The sequence below is a fragment of the Camelus dromedarius genome, chromosome 18, assembly GCF_036321535.1.
Source record: "Camelus dromedarius isolate mCamDro1 chromosome 18, mCamDro1.pat, whole genome shotgun sequence".
NCBI lineage: Eukaryota > Metazoa > Chordata > Mammalia > Artiodactyla > Camelidae > Camelus > Camelus dromedarius.
In genome coordinates this window covers 12,943,586-12,958,869 of record NC_087453.1, presented here as the reverse complement: position 1 = coordinate 12,958,869, position 15,284 = coordinate 12,943,586, and the positions used below count along the sequence as shown (strand labels likewise).

The window sequence follows — 15,284 nt, the reverse complement described above, 5'->3', positions numbered from 1 at the left end:
ACTGAGGAAGCCCAGAGAGATGAAATGCGTAGTCAAGGCCATTCAGGTCCCAAAGGGCATACGAGGACCAGCAGACTTCAGCCAATCTCTTGATGTGTGGGGATGGGAGACGCATCATGGGCAGAAGGAACAGCATAAGCAAAGGCAAAGAGGCAAGAACAAGCGGCCTGTGGGCTGCCAGTGGAGGAAGCCGGGACCTAACAGTGCAGGCCTCAGATGCTCGGAGAGGGAGGATGCAGGAAGCAGGTCCTCCTTGAGATGTGGTCTCCATGGAGCTGGCCCGGAGCTTCGGGAGGTTGCCACTCTGAGCCCAGAGCTCCCAGGCCTACCTGGCTCACTCCTTCAGCATTCACCGAGTGCCTGCTGTGTGCCAGACCTGGGGCTGGGCACCAGGGAAACAGCTCCAAGCAAAGCAGCCATGGTCCCTTCCTTCACAGTTGGAGCACATGGAACCGTGTCCACGTGCTGATGAATGTATGATTTGAAGCATGACAAGGCAAATGAAGAAACAAAAACAAAAACAAAAACAGGTGCACGAGAGACAATCACCGGGGGCCCTGGTTTAGGTGGAAGAGCCCAAAAAGGCCTCCTGGAGGTATAGACATTTGAAAGGAGTCCTGAAAAGTGAGTCAGGGTTAGGAAGGCAAACTGGGGTTCTAGGCAGAAGGAGCTGGGCCAGCAGGGCATTAGAGCTGCCCCATCCCCAGAGGGAGGTGCTGGCAGAGTCCCTGGCAGTGGCCTAGAGTAGGGGTCGGGGCTAGACCGGTCATGAGAAGGGGGTGTCTTCCATGGGGAGCTCATTGCTGGAAGGAAATAGCCCCTCTTCTGATCCCAAATCTTGTCTCTGGTGCTTAAAGCTGCAAGACCTTGAGCAAGACTTACGGAATTTCTCAGCTTCATTTCATCAGGATTCATTCATGTACTTTTTTAAAATGTAGATACTAGGATTGAACCCAGGACCTCACGCATGCTAAGCACGCGGTCTACCACTGAGCTATACCACACCCCCTCACTCATATACTTTTTTGTTCGTTCTATAAACTTTTATTGGCGCAATAAACTTTTATTGAGCTCCCGCTATGCCCCAGGCATTGTCCCGAGCCTTGAGCAGATTGCATTCCAGTGTGAGGGACAGATAGACAAGGAGATAAGGAAGTAAAACACACTCTTCCCACCACTCAGATAGGAAAGCAGAGGCTGGCTGCCAGCTAAGCAGATGCATCTCCCAGAGTGTAGGCTCAGCCCAGTGCTGTGGGCTGGGGCACCAGGCCTGCTTTGAATAGGAACTGAAGGTCAAATTCAGGAAGGTGAAGGAGTCACAGCTTGGACAGGTCATTTTGGTTATCGGGCTCCCGTGATCAAGGGCACTGGCCCCACCTCCTCAGCTCTCACGTCTGCCCCATGTGACTCCTGACCCCTCCTCTGCCCTCCTACCCTCGCCTCTGTCCTCCTACCCTGAGCACAGGGAACCTACTGGGCTGTCCGCTGCTCACAGCCACCCAGGCTTCTACTGCCTGCAGGACCTAGCCCTCATCACCTGTGATCTGCCCCTTGGGGCTTTCCAGCTTCATCCCTGCCTTGGCTCCAGGTCATCCTGAGTCCTAGCAGCCCCCTGACTCTCAGAGACAACCCTTGTGCTGACTCTGGACCTCAGGCCTCACCTCCAGTCTTGTTTGATTTTTTTTTAATTGAAATATAGTCAGTGGACAATGTTGCATCAGTTTCTGGTGTGCAGCATTGTGTTTCAGTCACACATGTACCTGCATATGTTCCTTTTCACATTCTTTTTTCATTAGGTGTTACTACAAGATATTGAATATAGTTCCCCATGCTATACAATAGTCTTGTTTTAATTACGACAGTTTAGTGGTGGTTTGTCATTCCCTCCTGATTCTTCACAGAGATGCAGAAGGGTTCAGCAGTAGTCAAAACAAAGCAGACAGGCTGTGCTGACCCCCCTGTGTGGTGATAACAGATCCCCCCTCTTAGGGCTGCCCGGCCCACGTTGCGCCCCTCCACCCTCAGCACCAAAAAGAGCTCAGACTTTGGGGTCAGACAGACCTGGGATGGGATCCAGGCCCTGCTGCATCTGAGCTGTGGACAGGGAGCAGCTGCCTCGCCTCTGAGACTCCATTTGCTCCTCTGTTAAGTGGGAACAGCAGCACTTACCTCACAGGTCTATTGAAAGGATCGCCTGAGACCAAAGATGGGAACGTGGCCCCTGAGTGGCAGAGCAATGTTGTCACCCACCAGTTCTGTGGTTAATGTCCCCATGGGGACATTACTGTGACGGCAGCACCCATCCTCCACAACTGTGCTTTAGCCTCTAAATGGAAAGTCATCCTTTGACATCTGCCTGCTGTCCCATCTCTCCCCTCATGGTCCCAGCGGAGCCTCCAGAAGGGGTCATTGGCCCTGGGTGTCTGTATTTCCTCCTCTGGCATTCACTCTGGCCTCAGGCCCCCACCCGCCTGTGACTACAAACATGCTCCACTTAGGCGCCCTGGTGGCCTCGACATGGCTAAAGTCATCGGGCATGTGCTGTCTCTGTCATAGCTGACATTTAGCTCTGTCAGATCAACTGGCCACCCCCTTCTTCCTGAAACGGTCTCTCTCCTCTGCTTCCTCAGTGTGACTGTGATGCTCCTGGGGTCCTCCACTGCTCAGAGCGTCCCCTCTTAGCCGACTTTGCAGGACCTTCCTCTCCCCTTTCCCCCCAACCCCCGTCCTCTCTCTCTCTTTCTCTCTTTCTCTCTCTCTCTTTCTGCCTGATTCTCCATTGTGACTGGATACCCTAGGACCCCAGGCCAGTTTCCACTGCTTGGTCCCCCTTGTCTAAGTATCAGACCATGTAACCAACCATGCCCACCCGAAGACCTCATTGGGATGCTGCGCTCAAGCTCAGCCTGTCTCCAGCTGACCGCTCGCTCCTCACCTGGCTGGACACGCCTCTTCTCCCACGTGAACAGCCGTGGCATCATCGGTGATCGGTGCCACCTTTGACCCCTTGCCATGGCCAGTCCCACATCCTCCCTCTCTCCCTTGATGTCTCTCATAGCTTCTTTCACTTTTCATCTACCCGAATCTGGGACAGTTGTTGTGTCGCTTTTCACGTGGAAGCTGCCGCCTTCCACATAGCAGCCACGCCGGCCTTTCTGAAATTCAAATCGCTTAGCTACCTTTCTGGGTTCCAGGGACCCTCAGGATGAGATCTGAACATCTTCAGCTGGCGTTCAAGTCCCAGCCTGGCCTGGCCCCTGCCTGGTTCTCTAAGCTCATCCTTAGCTGCCCTCCTCACGCCTCCCCACTGTCCTTCACCCCTACAAACAGACCGAGGCCTTTCTGGATGCCCCATCTGCATCTGACAGCCTCCCTGTGGCCGGTGGCTTTCCTTTCAGCACTCATCACCATTGTGACTGCATGCTGATGTAGGTGTGGAATTGATCAATGTCTGCCTCCCCCATGAGACCGTCAGCTCCATGGGGCAGAGACCACACCTGTGTTATTCACCATAAATCCCCGGTGTCCTGTACAGAGCCGGGCACGTAGCAGATACTTAATCAATACAGACGCAATGATAAGAGAGATGCAGTCCTGAGAAAGCTGCAACATCCTAAAAATAGAGCTAATGGGGGAAAATAAGGCTGGAGCAAACCTCTCAAGATCTGTGCAACTTTGTAACCAGAGCTCTAACAGAAAATCATAATGATCCTAGTATACATACCTGCACAAAGCTGCTTGCTGGAGAGACACCTGAGCAGCCCAGTGAGAGACGTTTCCTTGTCTGGAAAAAAGAGGTGGGCTAAGCGATAAGCGATACTCGGGTCTCCAGAGAAACACAACCAATAGGATATAGAGAGAGACATGCAAGAGGAAATTTATCATAGGAATTGGCTCTTGTAGTTTCGGAGGCCACAGTCGGCCATCTATAAGCTGAAGAACCAGGAAAGCTGGTGGTATAGTTCAGTCCAAGTCCAAAGGCATGAGAACCATGAACTCTGATGACTGAGGGCAGAAGATGGACGTCCCAGCTCAAGAGGAGAGAGAACTCGCCCTTCCTCTGCCTTTTTGCTGTACGCGGGTCCTCAGCAGATTGGCTGATACCCACCTGCATCAGGGAGGACCATCTGCTTTACTCAGTAGACAGATTCAAATGCTAATCACTTCCAGAAACACCCCTACTAACACGCCCAGAAAGGACATTTTACCAGCTCTCTGGGCATCTCTTAGCCCAGTCAAGATGATCCATCAAATTAATCATTGCCAGCTCTGAACCTGGGCAAGAGGGGAGGACTTGGGAGATCCTGAGGAGGTGGCATGGCCTGCCCTGGAGGCAGAGTAGATGTGGGAGACAAGGGGAGGAGTTGGACAGTAACTCACTCGACAAGCTTTCACTGAGCCCCTGCTAGGTGTCACGCGCTGTTCCAGGTGCTGGCGATACGATGGTGAGCAAAACACAGATCTTCACCCATGTCGACATTACATCCTGGCCGGGGGAGCAAGAGGAGAAAACCAATTAATAAAGGGGTCATATAGTGTGTTTACAGGTGATTGGTGCTTTGGAAGGAAGAAAACGAACAGCGGCATGAAGGGGTTCTGGAAGGCAAGAGCGGTGCGGGGCCGGGGCAGGCAGTGTATTAGGTGGGATGGTCAGGGAGGGTGTCATAGGTAAGAGGAGGTTTGAACAAAGACTGGCAGGAGATGGGGGAGTAAGTTGGGTGGGTGTCCCGGCCGGTAGGGAAGAACATCCTGTACAAAGGCAATGGCTAACTTACAGGGTGTCCCACGCTTGGCAGTATTGACATTCAGGGCTGGGTAATTCTCCATTGTGAGGGGCTGTCCTGTGAGTAGCAGGATGTTTAGCAGCATCCCTGGCCTACTGCCCACCGGATGCCAATAGCATCTCCCAGTTGTAACAACTGAAAATGTGTCCAAATATTGCCCTAGGGGACATCACACTGAGCTTGAGAAGGGCCCTGAGGTAGGAGCGTGCTTGGGTGTGCAAGGGATGGCAGGATGTGCAGGTGCTGGAGTGGGGTGAATGGGGAGAGGAAGGCCAAGGAGGCACATGGTGGTGGTGATGGCGGTGGTTGTTCTAGGAGCTTGCGGCTTGGTAAGGACTCAGGCTTTTACTTGGGTGCAGTTGGGAGCTAATGCAGGCTCCGAGCAGAGGGGTCAGAGCCTGCGTCCCAGAGATGGGAAGTCCAAGGACCACAGCCCCCGTTCCAACCCAGCAGAAATCTCACGCTCCCAGCAGGGCCATCCCAGACCCAGTGTCTCAGCAACATGTGTTGGCAAACCTTTCTCCAAAGACAAAACCAGCCCCAAAGAGGATAAATTGCTTTCCATTTACATCCTTCCCTGCTGGTGCCTTCATATTTATAACAAGATGATCAGTGTAGCCAGGAATGGGGCTGTTGCTTTAAAGGATAAATTAGTCTGACGCTTAACTCAATAATTAAAACTGTGATGGTGCTCGGCCTGCAGGGATAATGTACTATTATTATAGTCGTTTGTTTCAATTAAATGCTTGCTGATTTTACAATAGCAGCTGGGCACCTGTGCGCTATAGCTATTACTCTGAACAAGACATCTCAAATTTCAGGAGAAATTTGTCAGCGTGCGAGGGATCTCCCACCAAGCATGAAAGTTTATTAGAAATACTGACGTGGCTTCGGGGCGAGAGGCAGGCACTGGGGAAAACTTCCTATGGGCTTTCTATCTCTTTTGTGCTGGAATTTTTTTTTTTTTCCTAAAAGAAAATAGTTTTCAGATATTTGACTCTTAAAGCCTGAGGAAACGTCAGAGAGCGGTGTGTCCCTGAGAAGGTCAGTGTAGGGGAGCTTTTGGTGTGACTCCCCACTTCATTGATTTGGGGTGCAGGAGACTAAATAATGCGCCCCTAGATGGCCGTGACCTAATCTCTGGAGCCTTTGAATGTTACCTTATACAGCAAAAGGGATTTTGCAGATGTGATAAGGTTAAAACCTTCAGATGGGGAGATTATGCTGGATTATTTGGGTGGACCCTATGATGCAAGCATGAGTCCTGATTAGAGCAGAGAGGAGTGTACAACACCCAGAGTAGCTGATGTGACGATGGAAGCAGAGAGAAAAAAGGCCTTGTGATGTGGGGCCACCAGCCAAGGAGTAAGGACCACATCCATTCTGGGGAAAAAAAAAAAAGCGAGAAGACAGATTCTCTCCTGGAGCCTCCGGAGGGAATCAGCGCTGCCTGCACCTTGACGTTAGTCCAGTGAGACTGATTTTGCACTTCTGGCCTCCAGAGCTGTGAGATAATGAGTTTGTGTTCTTTTAAGCCAGCAAGTCTGTGGTAATGTGTTACAACAGCGATAGGAAACTACTATTCGGGGTCTCTGGTACAGATCAGAGGGCTCCCCAGAAGCTGTCAGTGCACAGACCTGGGTTCTGACCCACCTCTGCTTAAAGCCTGGGGCCATCCCCTTAGCACCTGCAGGCATGGTCCCTCCACCCCACTCCTGCACGGGGGCACTAAAAAGATCTCAGTCTTGGAAGACAGCCAGACGTCCCTACTACCCAGCTGTGTGACCCTGGGAAAGTCACTTACCCTCTCTGAGTTTCAGTGTCTTTATTATAAAATGAGGGTGATAAGAGTGTTTATGTCAAAAGTTTGTTCATGAAGCTCCTGGCACAGTACCTGGGACATAGCGAGCGCTCACTCGGCATAATAGTTGGTATTGTTTTCATTATTATTACTGTTACCATCTTCCATAAAACGGGGACATTAGCATCTGTTGGGAAGAGCTACTGTGAGACTATGGAAAGGATTGTAAAATGCTGGTCAGTGGCTTGTTAATTTTCCTTTGGGGTTTGATTGTGCTCGGAAATTAAGGAGAAGTTTCTGGACCCTCTGGAGCTGAGGCAGAGGCTTCAGTGAGAGAACTGAGCAGAGCTGCTGTTGCCTCTGGAAAAACCTGTTCCAGTTCCCTGGGCAGAGCGTGAGGCTGTGTTGAATGACGCCTCTTCCCTGCCTCAGAGGAAGCAGGGCGGGTGTTCATTCTGTGAATCAGCAGAAGGCGGGAAGGAGAGAGATGTGATTTCTTATTCTCTCCCTGCCGTGTGGCACTGCCCTCAGCACCCGGGGTGCTCTCCATGGAGACTGCAAATGAAGGATTGTGAAAAACACCTCTGTGTCCTGCAGCCCTGAGAATCTATTAAGCCAGACAAACCTAATTATGTTCGCAGCGATGCCTTCTCGCTGCTTCCTCTGTTTCATCCTTCCTGGAGAGGATGCACATGTGGTTCCTGGACGTGTGCATGTGCTTCCAGGAGAGAAGCAGGAGGCTTGGTTCACTTGGTTAGCAGATGGAAGTGCCAGCTGAGGGCCGGGCCGCCTGCCCGGGGCTGGGAAAGCGTGTTATGTATCTCGGCAGCTGGTGCTCCGTGCTCACCACAGTGGGCTCTGGGCGAGGCTCGGGTAAAAGGTGTGGCCAGAGGAGTCAGGAGGGGGAGAGATCAGGGAAAGCTTCTCTGAGGAGGTGATGTTTCAGGTAAGCCTCGAAGGCTGATGACCCAGAAAAAAGGACCAGAGAGCCAGAGTCTCTGTTCTTGGGAGAAGCTCACATATTCCAGGGGGAGCTCCAGGAAGGATCTGGAGAAATCAGGAGGAAAGAGATGGGGCAGATCTTTGTGGGATGTTCTACAAGGCTAGGCCCATGCTAGCAGGTGACAGGGGAGCTACTGAAAGCTTCTGAGCAGAAAGGAGACCTTATACTCGTGAAGGGTCACTCTAGTGGCCAGCATAGCACCTGGACTCAAGGAAGCCATGTGGGTGCAGGGTGGGGGAGAAGGGCTGATGTTTTCTTTCGGGGTCCTCCTAAAAGCAGACTCCGACACAGAGGTTTGGGTGCAGTAGTTTGAGGGGTGAGCCCAGGAAGTTCTGCAAAGGAAGAAGGGATGTGAGACAGAAAGGGAAGAGAGCCAGTAAGGGGAGGTTGATGAGCTGTGACCATCTGGACCAAGTGGAATCCTGCCGCAGACCCTCCGAGAGGCGCATGGAATGCAACTCAGAATTGTCCTCTGGAGGGGAGGGGAAGCCGAGCTTTTAATCCACAGACTCCTGCCCCTCAGGGACTGAGGGTCATTTCTGGGGCTTAGCACTTCCAGCCTCCTTGGACAGAGAACGCTCTCAGGCAGGGAGGCACAGGAAACCAGTAGCCACTGCAAGAACCCTGTGAGGGGACCTGGAGGGAAGGCCGAGGGCAAAGGGGAGAGCCCGTCACAACACCTGCTGTAGCTGCTTAGGGTGAAAGGTGATGGTTACCAAACATGTTGGGCAGAGCAGGGTGCATCTGCCTGAGGACAAGGTCCTATGAACTAGGAGAGAATACTAGAAGGCGTGGAGGGATGGACATTGTCTGACCACTTCTAGGTACCACTCTGGCAAGCTCCCTTTTTTTCTTTTAAAGCCTGAAATTGGCTTTAGATGAAACACTTTCTTAGGGGGGACATGGAAATTTGGAATGAACTCTAGAGGATGACCCCCGACTTGTAAGCATTCATGCAGAAGCCACAACTCACCCAGGGGCTTGTAAGAAAGGAGGGAAGGTGGGATAAAGCTGGAGGAATGCCAGTGTGTAAGGGCTGGGCTGAAGAAAACCAAGAAGGCATGACTAGGAAGTAGCTGGACGCCAAGAGTCAGGCCCTGGACAGAGGGAAGGTGTCCTTCTCAAGGACTGATATGTATCTTGGGAAAGGCATCATAGCTTAGCAAGAAAATGTGACCGTCTGAAGAAACCCAGCTCCACCTTCAGTAGCTGTGTGATCATGGGCAAGTCTCCCAACCTCTCTGAGCCTTGGCTTCCTCGGCTGGGGGTGATTATATTACCCACCTCATACAGTAGCTGTGACGATTAAATGGGCCATAGGTGCTACAGATGGAAAAGCTTAGCACTGCATATATTGGATGCTTAATATAAGTTTCTCCTCCTCTTCCTCCTGATGAGGATGGGGTGAGGATGATGAAGATGACAGTGGTATAGGTAGTAATGAGGGTACACTCCAGATAAGTTGCTGATGGGAGGGGAGGTCCTAGTGACAATGAGGGTAGACAGTTCTCTGCAGAAGTTTGGCTGTGCAGGGAAGACAGGTGGGACAGCAGTTTTTAGGAGACTTGGACCTCAGGGAGATTTTTACAGGAGAGAAGTGAGCATGATTTGATTTCGATGGGATGTAGCCCACAGAGAAGGGAGACCAGTTGCCCCGACAGAGAGTGACTTAGATGAGGCCCCTAGAAGCAGAGCCTGAGATGAGGATTCTTGTGAACATTGTTTATTGAAGGAGAAAGAATCAGGGTCCACAGAGGAAGAAGTCAAGCAAGGATGTGACCTCAGCCAGAGACTGGCCTCAGCCTGATCTCTCAGGGAACCCGGGGCACGCCCATCCTGCAGAAGAAGGGGGCTGTAGTAGGTGTTTTTATGCTTTTTCTGTGTTTTTATTTGTCCTTAGACACTTATAGTGATGTTTTATGGTTTGAACATGTACATAAATGTATTATACTGTATGCACCCTTCTGAAACTCTTCACCCATTATTGTTTTGAGTTCATCCTCATTGGTAGGTTATGGTTCCAGGCCATTCACTTGAACTCTGTACACAGTTCCATAATGTGAATAGATCACAGATTTTCACCATTTCCTAATTGGCGAACATTTAGATTATTCCCAGTTTTTCTATAATTAAAAAAAAAATACTGTAACGACCCTTGTTATAATGTATAATTTTTAAAAGATAGCATCGTGACTCTCATATAAATATAAAATGAAAACATGTCCATTTATTTAATTCATTCATTAATGAGGAAGCCGGTAAGATATTATAATCAGCTCAGAGGAGAATCTGATAAATAAGTATGTGTGTAGGCAATCAAGAATGCTGAAATAACATCAGAAATTGACACAACATTGTAAACTGACTGTACTTCAATAAAAATACATACAAACAAAAAAAGAATGCTGAAATAAATTTCCTAATAAATACAAAATGGGTTGATGTCTATAGAGCAAGAGTATACTGTTTATAGACTCCTCTTTTCTACAGGGGGGGTTCAGTTGGTACCTCCACCAGGCAACATTTATTTACATTTTTATGCATTTTATGCATAAGAATCAGTTGCACTCCATTAGGATGGTTACTATCGAAGAGAGAGAGAAAGCAAGTGTTGGCGAGGATGTGGAGAAATTGGAACCCTTGTGCACTGTTGGTAGAAATGTAAAATGGTGCAGCCTCTATGGATAATGATATGGCAGTTACTCAAAAATTAAAAATAGAATTACTATATGGTCCAGCAATTATATTCCTGGGCATATACCCAAAAGAATTGGTAGCAGGGTCTTAAAGAGATGTTTGTACATCCATGTTCATAGCAACATTATTCTTAATAGCTACAACATGGAAGCAATCCAAGTGTCCATCAGTTGGTGAATGGATAAACAAAATGTGGTATATGCATACAATGGAGTTTTATTTAGCCTTTAAAGGAAAGGAAATTCTGACACAGGCTACAACATGGATGAACATTAAGGACATTATGCAAAGTGAAATAAGCCAGTTACAGAATACTGTATGATTCCACTTACAGGTGGTACGTAGGGTGGTCAAATTCATAGACTAGTAGTCAAATTTCATAGCAGTAAAATGGTGGTTGCCAAGGGCTGCAGGGAGGAAGGAATAGGAAGTTATTGTTTAATAGATACAGAGTTTTCAGTTTTGCAAGATGGACAGAGCCCTGGAGATGGATAGTAGTGATGGTGGCACAACAATGTGAATATACTTAATACCACTGAACTACATACTTAAAAATGGTTAAGATGGTAAATTTTATGTTATGTGTATTTTACCACTATTTTTAAAAATTTAATGATAAAAAGATAAGTTGCACTAATATCATTTTTGTACAGCTTACAAAGTCGTAAAATAGCCTAGTCAAAGACAAAGGCACACATTCCTATAGAAACAGAAAACCGCGAGGTCCACTAGCCCACAGCCAGCATGCCATTGAAAGGAAACTCACCTGCCCATTTCAAAGTCTTTAAAATTTTCTGCAGTATATGTGTCTTCTTGTGTACCAGGGAAAGTTCTTTACAGTAAATATCTTGGAGTAGAATTGCTCAATTATAGGATATGTGTTATCAGAATGCTTCCTAAAATGTTTATCTAACTGATTTACATTCCCAACATTATAATTCTATAAATAGAAACCCAAATGGTATGAAAAGGCATTTGACCTCTCTAGGAAACAGGGCAGTGCAAATTGGGACAACTTTGGGAGCATTTCAGACTTAACAGATCTGCGAAAATTCAAAGTCTGCCATTATCAAGTGTTGGCAATATAAACTACTGAGTCAGGACTGTCTGGTGGAAGAATTTTAAAGCAGGCAGCCATGAAATAAAAAAAAGAAGAAGAAGCAAAAAACAAGCCGTAAACACAGAGTCCCAAGGCCAATTTGCCCTTGAAGAAATAATGTTGGATTCTTGTTTAAGATTCGTGGAAGGGAGAATGTATACATACTGAAATGGAAAAGAGATATTTAGAGAATAGATTTTAAAACCTTCTATTTTTTATTTAAGTGTTTAAAAAAATTTGCCAGCTTTATTGAGATATTACTGACATTTAATGTAGGTTAAGTTTAAGGTATACAACGTGATGATTCGATGCATGTATGTATTGTGACATGATTACCGCAATAAGGTTCATTAATACCTCATCCCTCACATAGTTACCTTTGTGTGTTTGTGTGCGTGTGTGTGGTGTGTGTGTGGTGATAACATATAAGATCTACTCTCTTAATAACTTTTAAGTATATAATATAGTATTCTTAATCAGAGTCACCAGGTGGTACATTAGATTCCCAGAATTTATACATTGTATTTGTTGGAAGTTTACATCCTTTGACCACCTTCACCCCCTTGGCCCTGGTGTCCACCATTCTACTCTTTATTTCTTTGAGTTCAGCTTTTTTAGATCCCACATAGGAAAACATAAAGTGTTTTGTCTTTCTCTGTCTGATTTATCTCATTTAGCATAATGCTCTCAAGGTCCATCCATATTGTTGGAAAAGGCAGCGTTTCCTTCTTTTTTATGGCTGAGCAACATTGTACCACATTTTCTTTATCAGCTCATCTGTTCATGGATGCTTAGGTTGTTTCCATGACTTGGCTGTTGGGAATGCTGCTGCAGTGACCATGGACGGGGGTGCAGCTATCTCCTGGAGCTAGTGATTTCATTTCTTTGGGATAGATAATCAGAAGTGAGATTGTTGGATCATATGGTAGTTCTGGTTTTAAGTTTTTGAGGAACCTCCATACTGTTTTCCATAGTAGCTGCACCAATTTTACATTCCCACTGACAGTGTACAGAGGTCCCCCTTTGTCACACCCTTGCCAACACTAGATTATCTCTTGTCTTTTTGATAACATCCATTCTAACAGGTGCGAGGTGATATCTCATTGTGGCTTTGGTTTGCATTTCCCTGGTGACTAGGGATGTTGTCGTCAACAACAGCACCTTTTCATGTACCTGTTGACCATTTGTATGTCTTCAAGGTGTCTATTCAAGTCCTTTGCCCATTTTTTAATCGGATTGTTTGTAAAACCTTCTACTCTTTAAAACAGTTCACTCTAAGTCTGTTTCTCAGGTTACTTTATGATTAATATAATAATCAAATATGTATTTCACAATCTATTATATTAAGAACTCGGAAACAAAATCTACCTATATGCCATTTACAAATTTCGCACTTAGAGTGATGCAAACAAAAATAAAACAGTGGAGGAATAGAGTGATAATTGCCATAGATAGAGTAGGATTTAAGATAGAAACATTAGTTGAGACAAAGATACTTTTTTTTTTAATTAACAAGGAGGGACCATAATGAAAATAGAGTATTCTGGGACATTTGTGGGAAAGAATAACTTCACATCAATAAATAAAAAGAAAATCTGTTTAAATTCTATAGAGAAGCTGACAGAGTCACACTAGTAGTGGGAGGCTTTAACTCATTTTTCTCAAGATTCCCCAGCTAAAGTAGTCAAAACAGTTTATTGAATAGACACATAGAGAAATGTGTGCATTCCAGAGTAAACATTGTTTCAGTGGTACACGGAAGTTTTACAGAAGTTAATATCTTAAGCCATAATGAAAACTTCAATACCAAAAAGATAGAATTCTAGGAGTCATGTTCTCTGACCACAATCCCAAAAGGATACGTTAAATAAAGATTCTTTTCCAAATAACTTTAGGGTAAAAAGGAAAATTAAATCTTCAGTTGTAGTGTATTTTAAAAGTATCTCTATGATACAGCTACAGTCCTCCTCATGAGGAAAAATCACTGTGACAGAGCAGAACTTCTAAGCATTAGCAGTCTTGACATTCTGGGACACTTAATTCTTTGTCGGGGGCATCCTGTGCGTTACAGGGTGTTTGGCAGCTTCCCTGGCCCCTGTACCTGCTAGATGTCAGTAGCAACATCCTATCCTCCTGGTTAAAAGCCAGAAATATCTCCTACACGGCAGAAGTGTTCAAAATGTTTGAACCCTTGCCCTAAGTACTTCTATTATTAAAAAAGAAAAAGTGAAAATAAGTAAATTGGTTAATTTGAAAAGCTATATAAAAAGCAACATATGATACCTGAAGTCAGTAGTAATAGAGGAAAGCAAAATTTAGTGAATGATCAGAAAAGCTGTCAAATTAATTTTTTAAATATAAGAACTGGTTCTTCGGACAGTTAAAAATACAGAAACTTTTGAGAAGGAAAACATGAAAAAGCAACACGCCTTCACAATATACAATTGAGAATGGCCATTTCAAACCACAGAGTGGGTTTAAAATATGATAATAGTATCCCAGTTATGTGCTAGTAGTGTTAAAAATGTGGATCAAGAATACGATTTTCTAGATACATGTGTACATATATATATGAATATAACCAAAGTAACTCAAGAGAACATGGAAACTAATTTAAACCAATTAGCCATGGGAAATACTGTGAAAACCAGTCTTTCAAAAAACGCTGGGCCTCAGATGGTTTTATATCTAAACTCTTTCAGTTCTCTAAGGAAAATATTATTTCTTTGTTATTTATACTCTTCCAGGACATAAAGAAAAAGAGAAACAGCTCGGTTCTTTTTCTAAAGCTGACCATAACACAAAACCCAACATCTGACAAAGATAACCCTAAAAAATTGAAAACCGAGAGACACGTAAAAAAGAAAGTTCCTCAGAAATGAAGAACGGCCAGACAAACTCAAACAAGTACATATATATAGACGAGGACAGGAATGTTCATATCAGACTCCCCTGAATTCAAGGCAAACATGAGATTAAAAAATGAAACACTTTATAATAACACGGAAGTTCAATCCATAATGAAGGTATAATTGCCAGCTTTCTTTTTCATAAAAACCAGCATCAGACTCCCAAAATAAACACTTTAAGCATTAAAGGGCGAGTTGGATGGGAGCAGAAAAGTTGTAGGCGACTTAGATAAACCAAAGAAATCGAAATAGTATAATCACCACTGGTAAGACGGTTATAAATTAAGTTATACAGTCAGATTAACCTGTAAGCACAGCTCATTCTTTGCCCTTAAATACTGTGAAGTGTATGCAGAATTTAAACATATTTGTGTCCTAAAGGAACCTGAATACATTCTCAGAAGTTCAACAGTATGGACCGTTTTCTTTGATCACTATTGTTACTAGAAATTTGTAGCAAAAAGGAAAAAACAATAAAAAATGTTAACCTCTTAGAAATTTCAAAACTCTTCTTAAGTATCTATTCAATGAGAGAGGAAATGAAAACTAAAATTTAAAAATAAATACATAAAAAGAACAATAATGAAAATCTCACATGATGATGTCTGCAAAATGTTAAGGTCATGGTCAGGGGAAAATTTATTTCTAAACCTTGAGAATGAGAACAGTGAATTGAAAATGAGACTCAGAATTGAGGGGGAAGCAGGAATCATGAATCTTCAAAAATCAGAGGAAGAGATTAATAAGGATAAAATTAGGTATTGAAGAATTAGAAAACAGAGATGGAGTAGACATGATAAATTTGAGATTTGATTCTTTTGAAGAGGAAAAAAAAATCCCACAAAATGAAAAAAATTGAAAACCTGTGAGCTTGCCTAATGAAGAAAAAGTGAGAGGAAAACACAGATACTGGACATTAGAAATTAGAATTTAACCACAAATTCAGAGGAAATAAACATAATTATAAGAGTATGCAAATTGGTATGCCTCA

The 15,284-nt window shown here is 45.1% G+C and overlaps 1 protein-coding gene across 4 annotated transcripts in view; it reads left to right on the top strand.

Annotated features, from left to right (window-relative positions):
• The window catches only part of TOX2 (TOX high mobility group box family member 2), a 120,567-nt gene that overhangs the window by 97,558 nt on the left and 7,725 nt on the right, over nt 1–15,284 (top strand). The window lies entirely within an intron of this gene.